Source organism: Schistocerca nitens, chromosome 8 (genome assembly GCF_023898315.1).
Source record: "Schistocerca nitens isolate TAMUIC-IGC-003100 chromosome 8, iqSchNite1.1, whole genome shotgun sequence".
Lineage (NCBI taxonomy): Eukaryota > Metazoa > Arthropoda > Insecta > Orthoptera > Acrididae > Schistocerca > Schistocerca nitens.
Window position 1 is genome coordinate 473,344,797 of NC_064621.1, and position 25,296 is coordinate 473,370,092.

Sequence of the window (25,296 nt, forward strand, 5' to 3'; positions counted from 1 at the left end):
CGGTGGCGCCGCTGTGGCAATCGCGGCTTTGGTGTCTCATTCTGGTGCGAAAGGGGAAAGGTTGCCTGTTAACGTGAATTTAAGGGGGGCTCGCAGCTCGCCAGAGCGCACCGATAACCCGTACCCTCTGGCGCGTGGCGGAGTTGCTATAGGCCACCTCAAGCACCTCTCTGTCCTGCCCCAACCTCTCCTTAACAATCTCACCCTCAGCCTCTTCTTCCCCACCATCACCTGTGCCACCATTTATGTCCGCCCTCACACCCCCATCCCGTACGATTTCCTGGCCCACATTGACCGCACCTTCTCCACCTACGTGATTGCCGCCGACCTCAATATCCACAGCCGTGATCCTGCCGACCTCCAGCAGTGGCATCAGTTTCTCACCACCCTCCAAGGAGACCTGGTTCCCCTGCCTCAGCACACCCGACCTGAATCCAACACCACTCCTGATGTGGTCCTTGCCTCTCCCAACCTCCTTGGGCACATCACCCAGATGTCCTTGACCTCATTGGCAGTGACCATGCTCCTGTTCTCCTCACTGTCTCTAATGGTCGCCATCCCCGCAATGCTCCTCACCCCGACATCCCTCCTAAACTTGTCCATGATTACTCCCATGCCAACTAGGATGCCTACCAGGACTCCATTCACACCCAGGTTGACAGCCACAACCTTACCCTCCAATCTCCTGTTGACATCTCTCGCACTGCTGCCTTCCTGCACCAGACCTTGTCTGACGCCGTCGCCACCCATATCCCCACCAAAGCCATCCATCCTCACCACCCCACCCTGCCTACACAGGCCGTCCTTCTACTTCGAGAGTCCCGCCGCCTCTACCGCTCTTTTCTCCGCACTCATGACCGGGATACACTTACCGGCCACCGGCAATTACAGCGACACATCCGCAACCCACTTACTGCGAAGAAACGCCGTGCCTGGCGCCAGACATGTACACAACTCAACACGACGCTCCCCATAAACTCTTCCAAGTATTGGTCTGCTTTCCACCGCCTTACTGGGAACCACCCCACCCCCCCAGTACCCTCTCCTCCTTGATGACCGTCCCTTTCCTGACAACCTCAGTAAGGCCAACCACTTTGCCTCTCAACTCTCAGATGTTTTTTCCAACCCAGATGATCCCAACTTTGATTATACCCTCTTCCCTGACGTCATGGACCATACAAATACCTCTGTTCCTCCCCTTGCTCCTAGCTTCCAGTACTTGGGCCACACACCACCATCTGCACTCAACACTCCCATCACTACACAGGACATCAGCCTCACACTCCGCACTAAACGCAACACTGCTCCGGGCCGTGACTGTGTTACCTACCGTTACCTCAAACACTGCCCTCCCTCCTTCCTTTCAGTCCTTGCCACCCTCTACTATGTCATCCTTGCCACTGGCTTCTATCGTGACCTGTGGAAAACCTCCCGTACCCTGATGTTCTCCAAACCCAAAAAACCTCCATCTGATGCCTCTTCCTATCGTCCTATCTGTCTCACATCAGTGTTCAGCAAGCTCTTGGAATCCATCCATTCCGAGCGCATCCATCACCACCTTCGCCAAAACCACCTCCTCCCCAACACCCAATGTGGCTTTCGACCTTCCTTCTCTGCCGATGACCAACTCCTCCGCCTCACTCATGTCCTCTCTCTCCAGCTTAACTCCCGTCACTCCGCCATTTTTGTCTCCTTCGACCTCCGAATGGCCTACAACCATGTCTGGCATCCCGGTCTCCTGTTTAAACTCCAAACCTACGCCGTTCCTGTCAACTACATCCATCTGATGGCCTCCTTCCTCTCCCGCCGCCCCTCCTATGCTACCATCCATACCCCTCTGCAGGTGTGCCCCAGGGCTTTGTCCTCTCCCCTCTCCTCTACCTCCTGTACACGCCAGATATGCCCCAACCCCCCCTCCAGTATATCTCTTGCAATATGCCAATGACACCGCATTCCTTGCCCTCGCTACTACCCTCCAACGGTCCCAACACCTTCTCCAGAATCACCTTGACCTTTTTGCCACATGGTGTAACCAGTGGCTCCTGAAAATCAATCCTTCCAAGACCCAGGCAATCATCATAGGTCGTACCACTCGCTCCTTCCAGCTCATGGATTTCTCCCTTACTGTCAGCGCCCGTCCTGTTTGTCTCACCCCCACCCTCACCTACCTTGACCTCACCATTGACCGTCACCTCACCTGGATCCCTTATCTCCACTCCATCCAATCCAAAGCCCACAACCGCCTCCAACTCCTCAAACTCCTCTCTAGCCGGACATGGGGTTTGCACCCCTCTACCATCCTCCACACCTACAAATCCTTAATCCATCCCATCCTCTGTTATGCGAGTACCACCTGGATATCTGCCCACCCCCCAAATTATATAAGTCCTTCTAGATCCTTGAGCGTCATGCACTCTGCCTGGCCTTCCGTATATGCCTCCCGTCCCCCATGCGGATCCTCTATGACCTCATTCCTTTCCCCCATCTGCTCCTGTTCCTCAAACATATCCGCATACTCTACACCTCCCGCCACCTTGATCCCCCTCACCCCCTGGTTGCTCCTCTCCTCTCACATCCCTGCCCCCTGCCACACCTTCATTGTTATGTTCCCCTACCCTCCATCTCCACACCATCTCCTTTCTCAAGGTGGCTTCCATCAACTCCCCCTCCTGGATGATGCCCTCTCTCCATCCATCTATCCCTCCTATCAACTCTGATCCTCACCCCCTCCTCCTCTCCTCCATCCTTTCCCTGGGCTCCCTCTTCCCCCCCTTCCATCCTGTTTTCTCCCCACCACACATCTCCCTACCTACCCCCCCCCGAGTCCTTTTGTATTCCCCTCCTCTGCCTTCCCCACTCCCTGTCGCGTCTGCCCAGCATCCCCCACCCCTCTTATGGGTCCTCATCCTCCATCGGCTCCTTTCCCGCCTCCCCCCCCCCTTCGCTTTCCTCTCCTTCCCCCCTTTTTTATTTTTCCATCATCTGTCCAGAGTCGCCCCACCTGCTCTCGGCTGTGATATGTCACATTTGCCAACTTTTTAGTGCAGTGTTTCAGTGACTGTTCAGTGTTGTTCGTCTTTCTCGTGTTGCAAACAGAAAGCATGCTGTCGCTAGGTCTGAATTTTATATCTTTTGCGAGCAAAAACCAGACTGTCGCCGTGTTTTTAATTGTCTATCTGTTGTTTTACCTGTCTGATTCATCATCCCTCTGTTCTTTGTTTTACGTTCCACAATTTTTTTCGCCATGTTACTCTTTAAGTCTCCGATTTTATCTCCTGTTTTTATTAATTATTATCTTCATCTATTTAAAACAAATTCTGTAGGCTGAAGAGCGGCATACTAAGCTGCTGCCAGCCCGCCCCCTTCGGGGGGAATCAAAACTCAATAAAGAAAAAAAAAAACCTCGCCAGAGGCGGTTAGTCAGTCAGTCTAGGCAGTTGGTCAGTCGGAGTGAGGCTAGGTCTCGCGTCACCAGTTGCTGGTCTGTCTCTTGTTTGCATTTGTGGGACAGTTAGTGTCTGTCTGTCGTCGGAGTGCTAGTATATCTGACCTTTGGATCAACTTTAAAGCCAGAAAATGATAGTCTTACCACTCCGCCAGTAACAGAACTCAGCTAGTGGTCGCCCGGTCGGGGCTGAGTACCTGTAACGGTGTCTGCGCGTTAGGCCGCCAGTCTGCTCGAGTTGCTCGGGCAACGGTCACTGGCGCGGTTGGATCGGTCGGTCGGTCACGCACTGAGACACGAGATGACGTGTCCGCCTTGAGCGTCGGCGCATGTGAGGCCCCCACGTGAGTCTAGTGGGCAGCGTCGTATGGAAAGGGGTAGTGGCTTTGCGGTTCACCCGAGAGCAACAGGAGCGAAACCACAACATGGGGCTGACCGGGGCGATCTGCGACGCCGTGAGACGGGAGATCGGCGCGCCTTCCTGCGTCCGTTGAAGCGGCTGGCAGCGGACGGTTCGGGAGAGCGTTGGGGGCGCTGCACCAGGTCTTCGCCAGAAATCGCATTTTATTAGAAGTTAAGTGGTTGGAGATATGTTGTTTCATTTACTTGTTAAATTCTACTTGTTTTCTTTGTGAGATCACCAGCCGCTTTGTTTTGGGGTCGTCCCACCATTCTTCTCCGTTTGCCTACCTGCGGGAAGGTGGTCATTTGTGAATTGGGTGGTCTGTTTTTCCCTTGTGGAATTGGGGAGGTTAGAGCAATCTGCGGTTCGGGTTGTTTAGTAAAGCCTACCCCCCCCCCTCCCCGTCAATCTGCCGTACGTTAATAGCTGCCTTTGTCATGTTTGTCGGATTCGGTGTTAACGAATTTATAGAATTAAGGTAAAGGACGAATTCCTGAAATATGTTTATGGTTCAAAAGACTCTGAGCACTATGGGACTTAACTTCTGAGGTCATCAATCCCCTATAACTTAGAACTACTTAAACCTAACTAACGTAAGGACATCACACACATCCATGCCTGAGGCAGGACTCGAACCTGCGACCGCAGCGGTCTCGCGGTTCCATATTGCAGCGTCTAGAACCGCTCAGCAGATGTTAGCCACTTTTTGCGAAATATCACCGAACTATGGTATTGTGACTCTAGTAATATTATTTGCGGTATTCTTCCTAGCATTCGCGGGCTGTTTAAAGTTTATACCGCTTTTCAGACCAATAATACGCTGCGATTTAAAATAAGAAATAATTTACAGCAGGAAAGCGATAAATATGAGAGAGCTGGGGTCTATAAAATTCAGTGTAACATGTGCAAGGCAAGCTATGTAGGCCAAACTGGTAGGTCCTTTAAAGTACAATACAAAGAACATAGCGATGCTTTCCGGCTTAATAATTTCGGAAAGTCAGCTGTAGCCACGCATATTTGGGAAACGGAACACCCCATGTTGGGAATAGATCAGGATCTCGTTATTTTACGTATACAGGACAAAGGAAAAAAGCTGGATCTACTAGAACAGCTGGAAATTACGATACATAGCGTGGATAATCAGAACACTGAATGAACAGCTAACTGGTGATACAAATAACTTTTTAAAACATTTCACTGGTTTCTTTTAGTAACTAGATTTTTAGCAATTGGCCGGATACCATCATTTCATGAGGTCCTTGGAACATGCACACGTTATCTGTTTGTATGGACATCTCTGTAACTTCCTTGTTTACTTGCGCATGAGCTCACTCGCGTTTCAGTGTCGTGTTTGGCTACGTGGTGTGTGGTATCAACGAAGACGCAAGGGCGGTTTACGACGATAGAGGGGTCGACAGAAACGTCCGATCCCACACGTCGGCTTTGACCCGTGATGTAAGGGTGTTGTGTGTGACGTCATGACGGCGCGGAGTTTGGTTTGAGTGTGGCTGTCTCCAGTTCTGTTTTATCTTATTTTATTTACTTTTCTCATCTGTTCGTTCTATCTCGTGAGATTTTGTTTTTAATTTAAAAACACTTATTACTTATTTTAATTATCTGTTTCCTCCAATTTCTGTTTTAGTTTATTATATTTATCTTTCTGATCTGTTCGTTCTATCCCGTGAGATTTTTTTTTTAAAGACAATAAACACTAATCAGCTACTGAAGCATCTTTATCTTCTATGGGTTGCAAGGGTTACGACCCCTGGGGAGGTGGGTGGGTATTCATGCATGGCTGTCTTCACTTACACGTTTTAGCTAAGCAAGGCGTCTAAATTTGTTTATATTTAGTTTGCCCCCCCACCCAAAACACCCCATTTCCCGCGCTTGTCCCGTTAGTGTCAATAGGTTTCTTGTGGAAAGTGTGTGTGTTTGTTTTTGTTTCCACCATATTTGTGACGTCATGGGTCAAAGCAGACCGGCGGGATCGGACGCTTCCGTATTTCCCGATAGAGGAGATAGCCATGTGGTTAGATGTTGAACACCAAAGGCGACACCATTTTAGAGTTTTTTATATTTTGACGACTATGTGGAGATGCACCTTGGAAGACACGGCTGCAACAAGGGAAGTAGCCACGATGTTTTAATTTTATTATCGATTTTGTTGTGCCTGGTGCATGTTCCATTTCAGCGAGTTTTAACAGGTTTTTACTTTTTATTATTCTGGTGGAAGCTTGACTTCCGAAACGCTTCAATCTTGGTGTTTTACACTATAAACAAGTGGTTGAGCCGATATATTTTTTAACATTGACATTCACAACCACGATCTCTGATCCACTATGGATAAAATCAAAGTTTGCTGCTAAGCGCCTCTGCGAGCTCGATTCTCTCTCATTTCTACATCCGCTTTCTTTCCGCGAGATATGGCTATGAGGAAGAAATATAGAATTTTTTAATAAAAAACGGTTTTAAAATGGACTAATAAATATTAGGTAAATTCTGATAGCCCATTACAGATTCCTAACTTCATACAGATAGTCCTGAAAATTTGTGCTTGTGAATTTTCATTAGCTATGACACTGTATGTAAAAATGAAAATGTCGGGGACACGTATGTAGCTGGTAAGTAATTTTTTGTAGAAAATATTTACCTTTCACAGAAATAAGTGGCTGAATACTCAAATGACTTTGTATTTATGGAATCCTGAGACGTTACTTATAAAACGGAATTAACACTGTAGGTAAAACCAGGCAAAATTTCTTTCTTCAGTTTTCATGAAGGGAACCATTGCTCTCGTCTTTGCATCCCCAATCAGGGCTACAATACGAGCGGGTTTCGACGGATTTGTCCTAAGTTAAGGGCGTCCAAAGGCGAGCTGGAGGCTTTTTTATACAACTCTATTAGATACAACTTGACCACTGCGGAAATTCAATTGACAGGAAATAGATTTAATAAATCGTAGTTAAAAGTCATTAAAGGAGGACCGAACCACAGATAATTTCTTTGTTTTATTCGATTAAGAACGCAGCGGTAAGCAGGGTTAGATGCACTCCTATACGCATAAAGTATGTTCCGTAATGATCTTTACAACTTTGATCACGTATATTTTAGAAACGGGAATAGATAGAAAGGTGCGGTTTACGGTATAAAGTTCACACACACTTCAAGCTGATTTTTTCCTTATTTTTTTCATGAGAGTTATCGACTGGCCACCCTGCAGTTGGCACGATGTGTGGAATGGTTGTTACAGACGAGAACTGACACCCAGGTCTTGTAGAACCTCATTACATTTTTTTCTTCCGGGGAAGGGCTTTAACTAATTCTGAGCTCGCATCAGAGCAGCAGTAGTACACTTTGAGGACATCGCTTAGATTACCCGTACGCTACAGACGGCACACGCATTTGAGATGACCATCCGTCCCCCCCTTTTACCGTGATAGTCACAATTTTCCGGGACACCTATTTATCCTGGGTTTAACAATTATGAAACGATTTATTCCGAATTATGACTTCATTTAACCTGTATCGGTATACTGTTGCTGAAGGGGAATTTTTTCGAATGAGTAATGTATGGTACAGTGAGGAAGAGCAATTTGTTGTAGAAACTACGAAAGCAATGTTAGTGACTGAATTGTGATGAAACTTGAATGTTTTCATAATGCTGTTGAAGAATACAGACAAGCTGAAGAAACTTTGCAGCACTGATAAATATTGTATGTCTGCTGGCACTCCATCTTAGAAGAAACTTCTTCTATAGTGGTCAATCCAAGGATTGGTTTGCAAAAGCTACAATGGCAGATTGTCTCCATTCTGTGCGTCTTTCAGCTTTTCTCTTCATTTCTTTATAGGTGTTACATCCCACATCTTTCACGATTTGATCCATGTACCTCAGTCGTGGTCTTCCTCTTGGTCTTTTTCCCTCGGCATATCCCTCTATGATTGTGTTCAGGAGTCCTTTGTCTTAATAGATGGCCTGTAAATTGCACTCTTCTTTTAACAATGAAACTCCAGAAGCTTCTCACCTGCTCTTTCCAGAACCACTTCGTTTGCGACCTTGTCGATCCATTTTATTTTGAGCATGCGTCTATAGCACCACATTTCAAAAGAATTTAGCTTCTGGTCTTCCTCTGTCCCGAGTGTCCATGTTTCACACCCATAGCATGCCACACTCCACACATGTTTTCAAAAATCTTTTCCTGATTTCAAGGCTGATGCTCTTAGATAATGTTTTTCTTCTTGTTAAAAGCAGCCTTTGCTTGAGCTAGTCTACTTCTCACTTCTGCCTTGCTCCTTCCATCCCTGGTAATATTACTGCCCAGATAAGTAAATTTATCAACTTGTTCAAGCAGTTCATTGCCTACATGAACTTGGACTTTCTCTTGATCTTCTTTGTCGCATGCCATTACTTTTGTTTTTGCTTTATTAATTCTAACTAATAAACTAATAAAATAAAAACCAATAAAACAAAAAATTAATGTAATTTTTGTAACAAATTAAAGTGGTGGTTTGCTGTTATTACATTCAGTTGCGACATTTTTATAATATCAAATATTCTTAATGCTTCTCGAATTTGGCTCTAGAAAATATGGTCACTTTAACACTTAACTCTGTTAAGAGGCTACTAGAACCGTAGATACACTACTGGCCATTAAAATTGCTACACCACGAAGATGACGTGCTACAGACGCGAAATTTAACCGACAGGAAGAGGATGCTGTGATATGCAAATGATTAGCTTTTTAGAGCATTCACACAAGGTTGGCGCCGGTGGCGACACCTACAACGTGCTGACATGAGGAAAGTTTCCAACCGATTTCTCATACACAAACAGCAGTTGACCGCCGTTGCCTGGTGAAACGTTGTTGTGATGCCTCGTGTAAGGGGTAGAAATGTATACCATCGCTTTTCCGACTTTGAGAAAGGTCGGACTGTAGCCTATCGCGATTGCGGTTTATCGTATCGCGTCATTGCTGATAGCCTTGGTAGAGATACGACTGTTAGCAGAATATGGAATCGGTGGGTTCAGGAGGGTTATATGGAACGCCGTTCTGGATCCCAACGGCCTTGCATCACTAGCAGTCGAGATGACAGGCATCTTATCCGCATGGCTGTAACGGATCGTGGATCGCTGAGTCAACTGATGGGGACGTCTGCAAGACAACAACCATCTGCAACCATCAGCTCGGAGACCATATCTGCGGTTACCCTTGACGCTGCATCACAGACAGGAGCACCTGCGATGGTGTACTAAACTACGAACCTGGGCGCACAATGGCAAAACGTAATTTTTTCGGACGAATCCCGGTTCTGTTTACAGCATCATGATGGTCGCACCCGTGTTTGTCGACATCGCGTTCAACGCATATTGAAAGCGCGTATTCGTCATCGCCATACTGGCGTATCACCCGGCGTGATGGTATGGGGTGCCATTGGTTACACGTCTCGGTCACCTCTTGTTCGCATTGACGGCACTTTGAACAGTGGACGTTACATTTCAGATGTGTTATGACCCGTGACTCTACGCTTCATTCGATCCCTGCGAAACCCTACATTTCAGCAGGATAATGCACGACCGTATGTTGCAGGTCCTGTATGGGCCTTTCTGGATACAGAAAATGTTAGACTGCTGCCCTGGCCAGCACGTTCTCCAGATCTCTCACGAATTGAAAACGTCTGGTCAATGGTGGCCGAGCAACTGGCTCGTCACAATGCGCCAGTCACTACTCTTGATGAACTGTGGTATCGTGTTGAAGTTGCATGGGCAGCTGTACCTGTACACGCCATCCAAGCTCTGTTTGACTCAATGCCCAGGGGTATCAAGGCCGTTATTACGACCAGAAGTGGTTGTTCTGGGTACTGATTTCTCAGGATCTATGCACCCAACTGCGTGAAAATGTAATCAGATGTCATTTCTAGTATAAAATATTTGTCCAGTGAGTACCCGTTTATCGTCTGCATTTCTTCTGGGTGTAGTACTTTTAATGGTCAGTAGTGTATGTATGAACATTATGATGCAAACCGCGCTTTCCTACCTGACGATTTCGGAACACCCTATATATTCCATACTTCTTTAATGAGACAATGAGAAGTTGCCGACAATGGGCGTTCGCATACACCGCGACGCCACCCTGCCCGCCAGACATCTGAGTATCTTGTCATCTGGCTTCTACTCACTGAGCTGCATAAGACTGACTTAATTTACGTTGATATTCCTTACTGCAAATTAACACTAAGTCTGAACATGAACGTCTCTATAATGCGCTTTCACAAATCCTTGTCACTCATGTGTAACTAATATCTGCTGGTCGAATGGAGGCGGGAGCCCGCTGACGTCGGTACTGAAACGCAAGCGAGAGAAAACATTCCCTCCTCTCATGTTCTCGCTCCCAGCGCAACATCGTGGCCATTGACAAAATTATCGTCTACATACTGTCTGTGTTCTGGAAAATAATCCGATTTGAACCAAATGTCCTGGGTTTTCGAAGTTTCTGTCTGGGGTCGGCAATTTAAGTGATAGAAAGCCTACCCAGCAATACGTCAGGTTAATTAGTTACACTTTAATGGCACCTGGAACCATTTAATCCACAACAGAACATGAGTCAGTTTTAAATGATGAAAAGAATAATTAATCCATTCACTATATAATTGAATGAACATGTATACTGCTTATTTTTACTCTGGCATACCCCTGAGATACGTCTTCACTTTGGGCCACCCTCTCTCAATACACCGTAGCACTGCTATAGTTCAACTACTTCAGTTATTGCAGGCTGGTTTGACTCGGAAGAATGAACGGATGGTTCAGTCACCTAAAATACTAAAGAGTAGTTTCAGTTAAAAGCATGAACACTTGGTTCAACCGATGGAAAAACTACACGATAGTTTGAAAAGGAAGAATGAAGAGTTCAGTCCATATCTAGAGAGAATTTCTGTATGGCGCGAAAAGTGACAATTGGCACTAAACAAAGGAAAGTGCGAGATCATCCTCATGGGTACTAAAAGAAATCCGATAAATTTTGGGTATACGATAAATCGCAGAAATCTAAGGACTGTCAATTCGACTAAATACCTAGGAATTACAATTACGAGCAACTTACATTTGAAAGACCACATAGATAATATTGTGGGGAAGGCGAAACAAAGACTGCGCTTTATTGGCAGAACACTTTAGAAGATGCGACAAACCCACTAAAGAGGTAGCCTACATTACACTTGTCCGTCCTCTGCTGGAATATTACTGCGCGGTGTGAGATTGACGGAGGACATCGAAAAAATGCAAAGAAGGGTAGCTCGTTTGGTGTTATCGCTCAATAGGGGTGAGTGTGTCACTGATACGATACGCGAGTTGGAGTGGCAGTCACTGAAACAAAGGTGGTTTTCTTTGCGGCGAGATCTACTTACTAAATTTCAGTCACCAACTTTCTCTTCGGAATGCGAAAATTTTTTTTTGACACCCACCTACGTCTGGAGAATGATCATCATAATAAAATAAATCAGAGCTCGAACGGAAAGATTTAGGTGTACCTTTTTCCCACGCGCCATTAGAGAGTGGAATGGTAGAGAAGTAATACGAAATTGGTTCGATGAACCCTCTGCCAGGCACTTAAGTGTGAATTGCAGAGAAATCATGTAGATGTAGAGATGGAAAGCTACAGCGGTGTAGAATCCATTCATTCGGTTGCTACCACTGACTGCTTTAACTCGAAAAAAGTAAATGGATAATAATTTAACCGACAGGTAATACCACAACCGACGTACAGGATTGTTTTTATTCGGTTGCTCCCACAGTCTAGTTTCACTCAAAAGAATGAATGAATAATTCAAGTTATACATGTTACTAGACCGAATGAGTCGAATTGTTTTCCAACAACTGAATGAATCAGTTGTTTTTGTTCGGTTGTTCCCATCGCTCCATAGATCTGTGCTGTGAGAGTGCCAGGACGACAGAGGTCCTGCTATGAAAAGAACCTGATGGAATTAGTTGCGCGGTGTTAGAGCCACATCTTCAGGGTTGCCGATTTAGAATTATTCCAAGCGATAAGCAGCAGATAACTCAACATTCTTCTTTTTCCTGTTGTCATACAACTGTTTAACCGTCAAGATGTCTGTAGTCTAAAAGAAATGGTACCCAAGGCCATCACTCCAGGTTGTTAGCCCGTATGGTGGGTGACAATCAGGTTTGCATCCCACTGATGTTCGGGTTGTCTCCAGAGAAGTCGTTGCTAGTCATTGCTGCTCAGTTTGAAGTAGGACGGTCATGGGTGCTCAGTGGTCACATTCCTCCATTTTCTGTTCACCCTATGTCCATTATTCACTGGAATATCCGCGGCATTCGAGCCAATCGGGATGAATTGTCGATCCTCTTACGATCCTACTCGCCAGTCATCTTCTGTCTTCAGGAAACAAAGCTGCGTCCCCATGACCGCTTTGTTCTCCCCCATTTTCAGTTCGTCCGATTTGATCTCCCCTCTGTTGAAGGCACTCCAGCCGATGGAGGACTCATGATTCTTCTCAATGATACTCTCCATTATCACCCAATCCCCTTAAACACTTCCTTCCAAGCTGTCGCTGTCCGTCTTTCCCTTTCTGGATGTACCTTTTCTCTTTGTACTGTATACATTCCATCGTCCACACCAATGGCACGAGCGGATCTCCTTCATCTTCTCGGTCAGCTTCCACCCCCGCCCGCTTTGGGGATCTCCACATCCTTGTCCACGTGGCTCACTATTGCTAGACGTCTTCCACCAAGCGGATCTAGTTTGCCTCAACACTGGGGTCCCTACATTTTTGTCTGCCTCCACGAATAATTTCTCTCATTTGGACCTTTCGGTCGTACTGTTCCGCTATCTCGGCGCTTCGAATGGTTCGCCCTTGATGATACACACTCGAGTGACCACTTACCATGTGTCCCTAGACTGCAGCCTCAACTGCCATGTATGCGCCCGCGACGCTGGAAGTTTGCCCTAGCCGATTGGACACTTTTTTCGTCTCTAGCGACATTCGATGACCGTCACTTTCCTAGCGTCGACGATGAGGTCACACATATTACAGACGTTATTCTTACAGCTGCGGAACGTTCAATACCACGCACCTCCGAATTGCCCCGGCGCCCCCCCCCCCCCCCCCCAGTTCCTTGGTGGAACGAGGCATGCCGTGACGCAATACGTGAGCGGCGACGTGCTCTTCGTGTTTTCCGCTACCATCCTACTTTGGCCAACTGCATCCGCTATAAGCAGTTCCGTGCGCGATGCCGTCGCGTCATCCGCGATAGTAAGAAGGCAAGCTGGAACTTCTTTATTAGCTCATTTAACACCTTCACTCCCTCCTCGGAAGTTTGGAGTCAGATTAGACGGTTATCAGGCGCGCCTAGTTTCTCCCCAGTCTCTGGGCTCACTGTCGCGCATGATACATTAGTGGACCCCGTCGCAATTTCTAACTCATTGGGTCAACACTTTGCTGGGATTTCGAGCTCTTCAAATTACCCGCCAACGTTTCTCCCGAAGAAACGTGCAGCGGAAGTGCAACCTCTTTCTTTATTCTCTCAAAATCGCGAAAGCTATAATTCTGTTTTCTCCATGCGGGAACTCCAACATGAACTCTCTTCTTCTCGCTCCTCCGCCCCAGGACCGGATGGTATCCACGTCCAAATGTTGCTGCATTTATCAACCCATAGACTGCGTTACCTCCTTCGCCTTTATAATCGGATTTGGACCGACAGTACTTTTCCCAGACGATGGCGGGAAGCTTTCGTCGTTCCTGTTCCGAAACCTGGAAAGGACAAACATCTCCCCTCTAGCTATCGCCCCATTTGTCTCACGAGTAGTGTATGTAAGGTTTTGGAGCGTATGGTGAATTGCCGTTTAGCTTGGTGGCTGGAGTCCCGCAGTCTTTTAACACCTGCCCAATGCGGATTCCGAAAGCATCGTTCTGCAGTTGACCATCTTGTTGCTCTCTCCACTTATATCATGAACAATTTTCTCCGGAAACGCTAAACAGTAGCAATATTTTTTGATCTGGAGAGAGCATACGATACCTGTTGGAGGACAGGCATCCTCCGCACACTGTTCTCTTGGGGCTTTCGAGGTCGGCTGCCACTTTTTCTTCGCGAATTTGTGGCAGAGCGCACATTTAGAGTGCGGGTGAACACTACTCTCTCCCGTACTTTCTCCCCAGAAAACGGGGTACCCCAGGGCTCCGTGCCGAGTGATGTTCTGTTTGCCATTGCCATAAATCCAATTATGGATTGTCTCCTTCCTGATGTCTCGGGCTCCCTCTTTGTGGACGATTTTGCGATCTACTACAGCTCTCAACGGACCAGCCTTCTTGAACGACGTCTTCAAGGATGTCTCGATCGCCTCCACTCTTGGAGCATCAAAACCGGCTTCTGTTTTTCTCCCAGTAAGACCGTTGGTGTTAATTTTTGGCGACGTAAGGAGTTTCTTCCACCCTCCTTACATCTAGGACCTGTCAACCTTCCGTTTTAGGACGTTGCTAAATTCTTGGGTCTTATGTTTGACAGAAAACTGTGATGGTCTTCCCACGTTTCCTATCTTTCGGCTCGCTGTCTGTGATCCCTCAACACCCTCCGTGTCCTGAATGGTACCTCCTGGGGAGCGGACCGAGTGGTCCTTCTCCGCCTCTATCGCGCCTTAGTGCTCTCGAAATTGGACTATGGAAGCATAGTTTACTCCTCTACTCGGCCGTCTATTCTTCGTCGTCTCGATTCTATCCACCACCGTGGATTACGTTTAGTGTTTGGAGCTTTTTACACCAGCCGTGTGGAAAGCCTTTATGCTGAGACTGCTGAACCTCCACTGTCCAGTCGGCGAGCAGTCCTTCTTAGTCGTTATGCTAGCCATCTGTCTTCCATGCCTGCTAATCCAGCCCATGACATTTTTTTCGACGCCTCCTTTGATGTAGGGTATGCAGGTCGCCCCTCCTCCCTACTACCACCGGGAGTCCGCTTCCGTCAACTGCTCCATTCTCTTTCCTTCCACTTTCCTAAAACCTTCTTGACAACTTGGGGTACAGCACCGCCTTGGTTCCGTCCCCGGATCTGCCTGCTCCGTGACCTTTGTCAATTTCCCAGGGATGGTACCCCTTCACTTATCGTCGGGCATTTGCTGCTCTATGTGCACAAATGAAGGAAGCCACATTTATTTACACTGATGGCTCGAAAACATCGTTGGGTGTAGGGAGTGCCTATATTGTTGGCGACACCCCAAATCAATTTCGGCTTCCTGACCAGTGTTCGGTTTATACTGCGGAGCTTTACGCTGTTCTCCAGGCTGTCCACTACATCAGCGGATTCAGTATGTTATCTGTTCAGATTCTCTCAGCTCTCTCCTCAGTCTCCAAGCTCTTTACCCTGTCCACCCTCTGGTCCACCGGATTCAGGACTGTCTGCGCTTGCTCCACCTGGGGGGCGTCTCGGTGGCGTTCCTCTGGCTCCCAGGACACGTTGGTATCTGTGGAAATGAGGCGGCCGATATAGCGGCCAAGGCTGCAGTCTCTCTTCTTCGGCCAGCTATTCAATCGATTCCCTTCGCCGATCTACGGAGCGTTTTATGTCGTCGTGTTGTTCTTTTATGGCACGCACATTGGTCGACGCTTCCCCATAATAAATTGCGGGACGTGAAAGCTCTTCCTTGTGCTTGGACCTCTTCCTCCCGAACGCGTCGTCGGGAGGAGGTAATTTTAACTAGACTTCGGATAAGGCACTGTCTTTTTAGCCATCGACATCTTTTAAGCGGCGATCCTCCCCCACTCTGTCCTCACTGCTCTCAGCTGTGGACGGTAAGACACCTTTTAATTGAGTGCCCCTATTTTACTCCGTTACGCGCCCGTCTACAGCTGTCGCCTGATATATCGTCAATTTTAGGAGATGACACGCGCTCGGCCGATCGCGTTCTGGAGTTTATTATTGCCAGTGACATGACGTCAGTCATTTGAAGCTCTTTTTGGGGACAACCAACCTTTTTCTGTAGTGGATTTTTAAGCCTTCCTTCTGCTTTTAGTTTCTCCAGTTTTTTGAGTTTCGTTCCCATTGCTGCTGGTTTCCGTTTTAGTTTTTTACTGTTTCCTAAGTAACGGACCGGGCGCTAATGACAATAGCAGTTTTGCGCCCTAAAACCAAAACAAAAAAAAGGGTGCTCACTTTGAAGCGGCACTCATCACTGAAAATTCTACATCAGTCAAAGCGATTCGAGGCCGAAGACGTATCTGGAGATACAAAGAAATCCAGGCAATTAGCTGCTTACAGGCGTTGATAAATATCAACGGGGACAGTTGGAAATGTGAGCCCTGACAGGGACTCGAACCCGGGATCTCCTACCTACATGGCAGACGCTCTTTCCGACTGAGCCATCGAGGACTCAGATGACAGTGCGACTGCAGGGACTTACCTCTGGCACGCTCCCTGTGAGACCCACACTTCCAACTTATTGTCCACACACGACGTTTGTACTTGCCCTGCCCACTATACTCATTACTCTACCGATTCCCATAGGAGTTTGAGCAATGTGAGTGGATCTGCATTGAAGAAGATCATTGGCCGGTAAGCCTTAACTACACTCATGCTCATAAGTTAAGGATAATTGCAGAATTTGGTGCCACACAACGTGGCACTACACAAAACTGACGCTGATAGTATAGGCGCATAGGAAAAACACACGACAGAGTTCTGTAAGTCCACGGTATTGGTGACAAGGTGAGAAAACCGACCCGAAACACATGTGCTACAAAACGCCACTGTTTCCTGCGCATGCACCCCGACATCAATATGGGATATGATCACCATGCACACGCACACAGGCCGCACAACGGTTTGGCATACTCTGGATCAGGTGGTCGAGCAGCTGCTGGGGTATAGCCTCCCATTCTTGCACGAGTGCCTGTCGGAGCTCCTAAAGTGTCGTAGGGGTTTGAAGACATGAAGCGATACGTCGACCGAGAGCATCCTAGGTATGGTCGATGGGGCTTAGGTCTGCAGAACAGGCAGGCCACTCGATTCGCCTGATACCTTACTTTCAAGATACTCCTCCACCATGACAGCTCGGTGGGGCCGTGCGTTATAATCCATCATGTGGAAGGTGGGACCCACTGCATCCCTGAGAAGGCGGACATACTGGCGCAAAATGACGTGCCGATACACCTGAATTGTTACAATTCCTCTGTCAAAGACATTCAGGGGTGTACGTGCACCAGTCATAATCTCACCCCCACACCATCAAACCACAACCTCCATACAGGTTCGTTTCAAGGTCATTAAGGGTTTGGTATCAGGTTCCTGGTTCAAGCCAGATGAAAACCCGGCGAGAATCACTGTTCAGACTATACCTGGACTCGTCCGTGAACAAACTGGGACCACTGTTCCAATGACCATGTACTCTGTTCTTGACACCAGGCTTTACGGGCTATCCTGTGACCAGAGGTCATTGGAATGCATCTTGCAGGTCTCCGGTTGAATAAACCATGAGTGTTCAGTCGTCTGTAGACTGTGTGTCTGGAGACAACTGTTCCAGTGGCTGCGGTAAGATCCCGAGCAAGGCTACCTGCAGTACTCCGTGGCCGTCTGCGAGCACTGATGGTGAGATATCGGTCTTCTTGTGGTGTTGTAAACTGTGGACGTCCCGTACTGTAGCGCCTTCACAAGTTTCCTGTCTGCTGGAATCGTTGCCATAATCCTGAGATCACACTTTGTGGCACACGGAGGGCCCGTGCTACGACCTGCTGTGTTTGACCAGCCTCCAGTCGCCCTACTATTCTACCCACCATAATGTCATCAGTATGTGTTCTTTGAGCCATTTTCAACACACAGTCACTATTAGCACGTCTGAAAACGTCTAAGCACCTAATCGCTGCACCGTACTCTGACATGCAACAACACACCTCTGCGTGTGTGGGCTGCTGCCAGCGCCACCGTGCGACGACCGCAGGTCTAATGCACCGCGTGGCCATACCCCGAGGTGATTTGAACCCGGAAACCACCCACTAGAGAGTTGTTTCACCATGTATCAGCATTATCCTTAATTTCTGAGCATGAGTGTATATGAAGATGATATCTGTTCTTTCGGACGTCTCCCAATTTTCCTGTAATTGTAATCATTTGTTTGTCTATACATGTACATAACATCTGTCAATATCCTTCCTATTCGGACAATTCCTTGCGGTGTGTCGGTTTTTTATCTTAGAATGTACTTGAAGTAATGATGGTCCTGCTTATATTTCCCTACCACGTCAAATAGGCAGTGTTTATAAAAAAGAACGTTAGAGAGAACACCGGTGCCTGCAGACTAAGGTTTGGCACGGTCTGACTAAAACCACTTAGGGCAAAGCTTTCTATGAAAAAGACGCAGCCGATTTCCTTTGATATCCTTCGTCAACCTGTGTTCCGTCTATTTAAATATCGATACCGATGCGACGCAAAACGAGAAGTTTGTTTCCAAGTTAGTAACACTCAAGTCACGGAACGTTCCTCTCAATTTTTAGTATCTTTTGCAGATACTTATGATTCCATCTCGATAATGGGCACAGCTTTATATGGAGCCATGTAGCTGCTGTTGCGACATGACGCAGCACATGTAGGACTCGCTGTACACAAGTTGGCGCTTCGGGCGCAGCGCGTGTACCAGACCGCTACGCTGGCGGCTTTGGAGCGATTGTATGCGTCCACTGGCATTGTTACGAGGCGCACAGAGCTTCCCTGCCTCTAGGCAGAGCCGCGCTCGCTGGGTCGATAGAGCACGCGGATCAACCCAAAGCATTAATTAATGGTGTCCTTGGATGACATTGCAGTTAACCCGCAGCAGAGAAATTATTATTACACCGACTGACTATTGAAAATAATAGCGAAACCAGGACTCCAACCTGAATTAACTGTTATTGCGATCAGTCACCTTAACTATTTAGGTAAACAGGGCACGTCTGCTGGCGTGAGTCAAACATCTATTGTCAATAGCGTAACTACCGATGTGTGCTTCTTTAGTGGATACAGGAGCGAGAAACTGATACTGTTCATGATCAGAGAATACAGATGTCACTTTAATCAACACCTAATATCAAATAATAAAAGTAATATATAATTTTGTTGGTGAAATAGCAGCATCAGGTGGTAACAGTAGATTTGAATGTTGAGATATATACAGGGTGTTACAAAAAGGTACGGCCCAACTTTCAGGAAACATTCCTCACACACAAAGAAAGAAAATATGTTATGTGGACACGTGTCCGGAAACGCTTACTTTCCATGTTAGAGCTCATTTTATTACTTAGTAACCTCCCCACACTAAATAATAATTAAATAAATTTAAATATGAGTAATGAATGTGATTCTAATTTAATGTAACCTCTGAACAAAATTGGTTCCCATTTATAATCTCCGTGCAGAAATGCATTCACATTTGATGTACCCACAAAATTCTTTTCTCATTTAATGTTAAGTTCGAAACAGAAAAATTCCTAAACCCCAAAATAAAAAAAATTCAGTAACCTGGTAAATTTTAGGACGACAGCAGCGCTGCGCCACGTCCCTGTATTCTGAATAAAAAAACAAAAATTCTTACCTCAATAAAAACGGCGAATATATCTGCTCTTACCTAACAAATTTCCGGCACAGCTCCGTGCAATGCTGGCCTATACATTTTAGAGATGGGCAAAACTGTTCTTTTCAGAGATTGGATCAGAACTGTTCACTCCCTGAAATGAATTAGCTCTTTTTCATGACTCACCACTCATTTACAAAAGAAAATAAATGAAAGGCACATTGCCCTTTAAACTTGGTTTATTCCAGTACTACACCTGTATTTTGATCTTATTTGATCCTATTTTGAAGTAACATAGATAATGAGTAAGAATTTTGTATTGTTTATTGAAATTTCCACGATATGACAAAGTTTTTGATTATTGATTTATTTTGCACTATCGTGGTTTTTTGGGTGATCGGAAAATGTTGTAGCTTGAGATTTACATTAACAATATATTTGGCTATAATGTATTAAAATTTCATTAACCTCATACAAATACATCGCAAGCCATATATTTTTCCTTTCGAAGACGCCTAAAATCGCAAAATCCGTACCAGAATAAGAAAAAAATATATAAATTTGACTGTAAAACGAAAGTGCTGCATATAGCCTTACGCAGAATAAAACAAGGAAAATATTGGTGTATCACATTTTGCGATACGTTTATCGGTTCGCTCGTAATTAAAGCGTAAATTCGAGTGTCCATAATAAAAATCCTATAGTAAGAGTAGTCATCAGGAACCTAATCTAATCAGTTTAAACAAATAAAAATAAAATAAAAACAATTGATGTATACATAACATAATAATGTAATATACATAGCGGTATTACTACGAAGAACAATATCCAGTGGGGACAAACTCCGATGCAGAGGCGCTGAGTCGAGCAGGTCGAGCCGCGAGCTGTATTACTGCGTGAGCTGAGACCGCAGAGGCCAGAGTGACACCAGAGTCGCTTTGCTCGACGCTCTGGCTAGAGTCGAGACGGTGGGGTGAGCGTTGAGCGGGCGAGTTCCGAGGGTGGGGGGGAGCTCACCCGCTCCGAGACAAATCGTCCGCTCCCTTGCGAGCAGGTTTTTGCAAGTAGTTCCTATGTTATCCGCTAGGTGGCTCTCTGTCCTGTTGCTGGCATCAACTGCCCAGAGGGCAGGACATGCGACTGAAACGATCGCCGACAGAGTGCGATGCGAAGTTAAGCTGCGCCAGACACTGCACAGTGCACACGGCAGACGACGCACAGAGACGGCCCGGCATATGTGAAACACAAAATCCAATGGGGCACTGCACAATGCAGGCAGCCAAGGTAGAAGCAGGGCAGAGGCCGGCCCTGGCTGTGTTGTGTGGCGTGCACTGTGCTCTGACCAGCAGAGGCGCTGCTGATATGCTCCGTCTCTCTCTCTCTCTCTCTCTCTCTCTCTCTCTCTCTCTGCCTGGGAAACTTTTGGAGCTACCGTTCTTTTTTTCTGAATCACTGATTGTTCACTCCTTTGAAAGATTGAACTCTATGAATTAGTTCAAGAGCGGATCCCCCATCTCTAATACATTTGTGATTCGTGAAAGGAATGATCATGCATTGGATAAATTCTTTAAATTGAAATGAATGCTTTTTTGAAAAAAATTACTTTATATTATAAAAATTATTATCAGGGCATTTTTTAAAAAATTGGATGACAGTTCACATACATTACTAGATATGCGCGAGGCTGCTTCTTCACCTTATACAATAATACTCAGCCTCCAGAATCCCGACCAGAGCAGACTGCAGACAAGCGCAGACACGCGCAGACTACTACAGACAAGCAACAAATAACAACATACTGCTCTCTGGTCAGAGACTCTCCTATGCCTTGCCTATTGCAGGCAGCGCATACCTCTTACATAACCCTCCACTGGGGGGGGGGGGGGGCAAAAATTTGGCAGCGATGGTGAGTCAATTGGACTTGCCATGAGCAACAAATTTTTCTTAATTAACTAAGTTTTCAATCACAGAATATATACATATATATAAGTGCAGAACATGAAATAAAATATAGTGCACATGCACTGAGTACAGAGCATATCAAGCGATGACAAAATGTATACGCAATGAGTACAAAACATACTAACAAATGACAAAAGTGCGCACACACACTATAGTACAGAACATATCAGGAAATCACAAAATGTATACGCATGAGTACAAATCATATTAACAAATGACATAATGTGCACACGCACTGTATTTTTTTTTTACTATTTTACAAGAACTAGGATAGGAAAGGGAAGGATTGCATCATCGTTGTAGCACAGTAGGTTGCACGTAGCTGCACTGAAAGTCCATATCTTTCTACAGAAGCACAACACCAAGTGAGAAAATCTGAAGTTCTTTTCCCTGAAGTATTAATCAGTGTAGCCAAGACACTGAAATGTCGTATTAATATTCCATGTTATCATTTTGGTAGTACATTAGGTACACCAAACAGTGGGACTATAATAACATCGCCATCGCTCAAGGTGGTGGACAGCATGTCGTGTCAACACCACATTCTTGTAAGGTACACCAACGTAGAATTAGTGCAAAACCAAATGTAGTGCTCCATGATCACGAGGATAGATAGGACAAACGGATATTGTAGTAATTTCTGGTAATTAGGTCAGAAGGTGAAGGACATTAAGTCTTATGCCAGTCATCATTGATAATTACACTAGTCTAACAACTGATGTGAGTAATTGGTGGCACTCATCGCTCAGTTACTGAACATTTCTGTACCATGTCTGAAGTATTACAGAATAATGTTCATAAGTCATCCTTTTACAGAGAACATTGGCACTCATTGACCAGTTACAAACCATCATAAGTCATCAGTCAAAACAGGAGCTAATGGGTGTAGCATCAAGCTACTGGTATATATATATATATATATATATATATATATATATATATGTAAGTGACATAATATAAATTTAAAATATAAGAAACAGTGGCATTCATTAGTCAGCAAGTATTGAATATTACAAAATATTTTTCATCATTCAAGTGACATATGACATTTTTAAAATGTAACACTCTGTAACTATTACTCAAAGTCTGTGATTAGAAAACATCATTCAGTATTACTCAGAACTCTCTTAAACTGGTAGTATTGTTTGGGACTGGTAATACGTTTTTTTTTGTGCTAGCAATGCATTGCGTTGGGATCGATAATTAATTGCTGGGGCATAAAAATATTTGCTTTTGACTTATTGCTGCAAATGAGGATAGGTAACGTCATTCGTCATGAGTCAGCTGTAGCAAGGTTATGAAACAAATAAAGTATATGTGATCACATTCATGAATGACACACAAATGGAAAAAAACGCAAGTACTAGAACTGCTTGTAGAACATTAATTTCATGAATAGCTTCTCCTGCAAAAAATACAAAATGGATTATTAAGCTGAAAGAAGAAACGCATATTATGCTGAAAAGTAGTGAACTTCGAATTAACAGGTAATGAAATGTGTATTAAATATATATGTTCTCTAGCTGTCCTTTCCAAAACCTTCAGTCATCATACCATGCGACATAAGACATACTGTCAAGACGAACTGCAACAAATACTTAAATAACTACATGGCATAAATACATAAACTTCAACATTATCCTCATCTGTAAAGAAAAACTTAAAAGTGGTGTGTTTAGTGCCCATATAAAGTTTATCACTATCAACACCTGTAAACAAAAACTTCATTATTCATATCACCATAACTCCATTATTATCATCACCTGTAAAGAAAAACTTCATTATCCATATTACTATATTCTTCATCACTATTCATCATCATTCATTATCTGCAAAAAAGTCACTTCATTATTCATTATACAACTATTCATAGTATAGAGTTCCTTATTTCTAGCATATTTCATCACTAAAACTAAGATGTGTAGTTCTGCCTGACAGCCTGCATCAATCGCCTCGTATTCTGGAAGAAAAAATTAGTTAAGACCGCTATCATACGATGTGTATAGTATATTCTTGTTAATGCTTGTTAATTCTGATCCATTTACTCTTCGTGACGAGGTATTGCATCTTCTTTCATTCATTCCGAAGGTGAAATTCCCATTTCACAGTAATCCACTGTGGTTTGTTTAATTTATTTCTTTTACACGTTATTGCTTTCTGAAAATGATGAACAATGATTAACGTCTTACATTTAAATCATATACCCATTAAATAAAAACTGGTTTCTAGTGATATAATTAAGCATACAGCATAGCATGACAGAAAACGTAATATGTCAAAAACATAGACAGTGTGCAGGTGCAAAAATGTACACAAAGTATCACAATGTAGCAGCAAAAAAAAAAAAAAAAAATGTAAAATAGTCACGATGTTGAGATATCATAAGGCAAAATGTCAAAGTCAATTGGTGTTTGTTACATCTTAAACATTTCATAGTGCATACAAACAAAACAGGAAAACAATCATACATACATGAAGAACGAAAACATGTGCACAGTCTGAGGTGTAACGACAAGAAAAGCGACCTGTTAACATTACCTTGCCGGGCACTTGCCAAGAAAAAATATGACAATCATCAGTAAGTAGTCACATAAATATAATTGCATAAGTGGTCATAAAAATCAGGAAGTGGCATTACAGTGTGATAAATCATAAAGTATGTTCATTCAATAAAGGGTTTAATATTAGAGACATGGTGATTGCCTTTACTTTTTCTGGTTCTCAGAGTTTCGACGTGTACTACATTGGGGTGAGGAATGCTGCGAATTCGATATGGACCTGCATATAGAAGCTCAAATTTACATCATCTACTTTTTCCTCTGTTAGATAAATAATGTGTACGTACTAATATCTTCTGTCCAATGTGAAAGTCACGGCGTGTACAAACCTGTTTTTGCTGTCTTCTCCGGCGCTCTGCGGCACGTTTGATGTTGTTCAGCGTCATGTCGATTATTTCATGGTGTCGTAGTCGACGAGATGTAGGAAAGGTTATTAATTCTTTAATTTTGTTAGGTGGTTCAACATTTTTCGGTATAACAGTCGGAGATAGCGTAGTAGATTCATTTGGTATGGAATTAATTACATCTTGGGATGTATGTGTGTGTCCCAATCAATATGTTTTTTATGGCAGTATATTCTACACAGTTTACCAATTTCTTTCATTAATCGTTCACAAGGGTTCGAAGAAGCATGGTACCTGGATATATAGATCGGAGAAATGTTCCTAGCTCGTAATATACGTGTCCATATATCAGATCGAAACTGTGGTCCATTGTCGGAAATTACTTTCAGTACATGCCCTACTTGAAATAGAAAATGTTTTACAAATGCTTTCGAAACAGTTTTAGCAGTAGCTTTGCGTAACGGAGTGAAGGTAACAAATTTCGAAGTGAGTTCAACAGCGATAAAGATGTAGCAAAAACCTCTATTAGTTCAGGGAATCGGACCAAAAATGTCTACAGCGGCCATGTGTCTCAATTTAACAGGTACAATGGGATGTAATGGAGGAATATGTGAAGTCGTATCTGACTTAGCTTTCTGGCAGATTTTACATGATGCTAAAACTCGTCGAATACGTTTCTCCATGTTGGTAAAATAACAGTTCTGTCTCAGTATAAGAAAACATTTTCTGGCTCCGTAATGTGCGTAACTTAAATGAGTATACCAAATTAATTTGTTAACAAGTTCGTCAGGAAAACAAAATAACCAATTGTTGCTGTCAGGGTGAGAGCGGCGAAACAGAATGTTATTGCGTACAGTGTAATGGTTTCTAATGGTAACATTATTCCTATCTTACCAAAGGTGTTTAATTTCTTTCCATACGTTGTCTTTACTCTGCTGTTGTGCTATGTCTTGTAATGACGACGAAATGAAAATTTGAAATGCAACTTGTTGAATGTACATGACGCTGAAATTTACTTCGCAGAAGTTGGTTGCGATGTCTT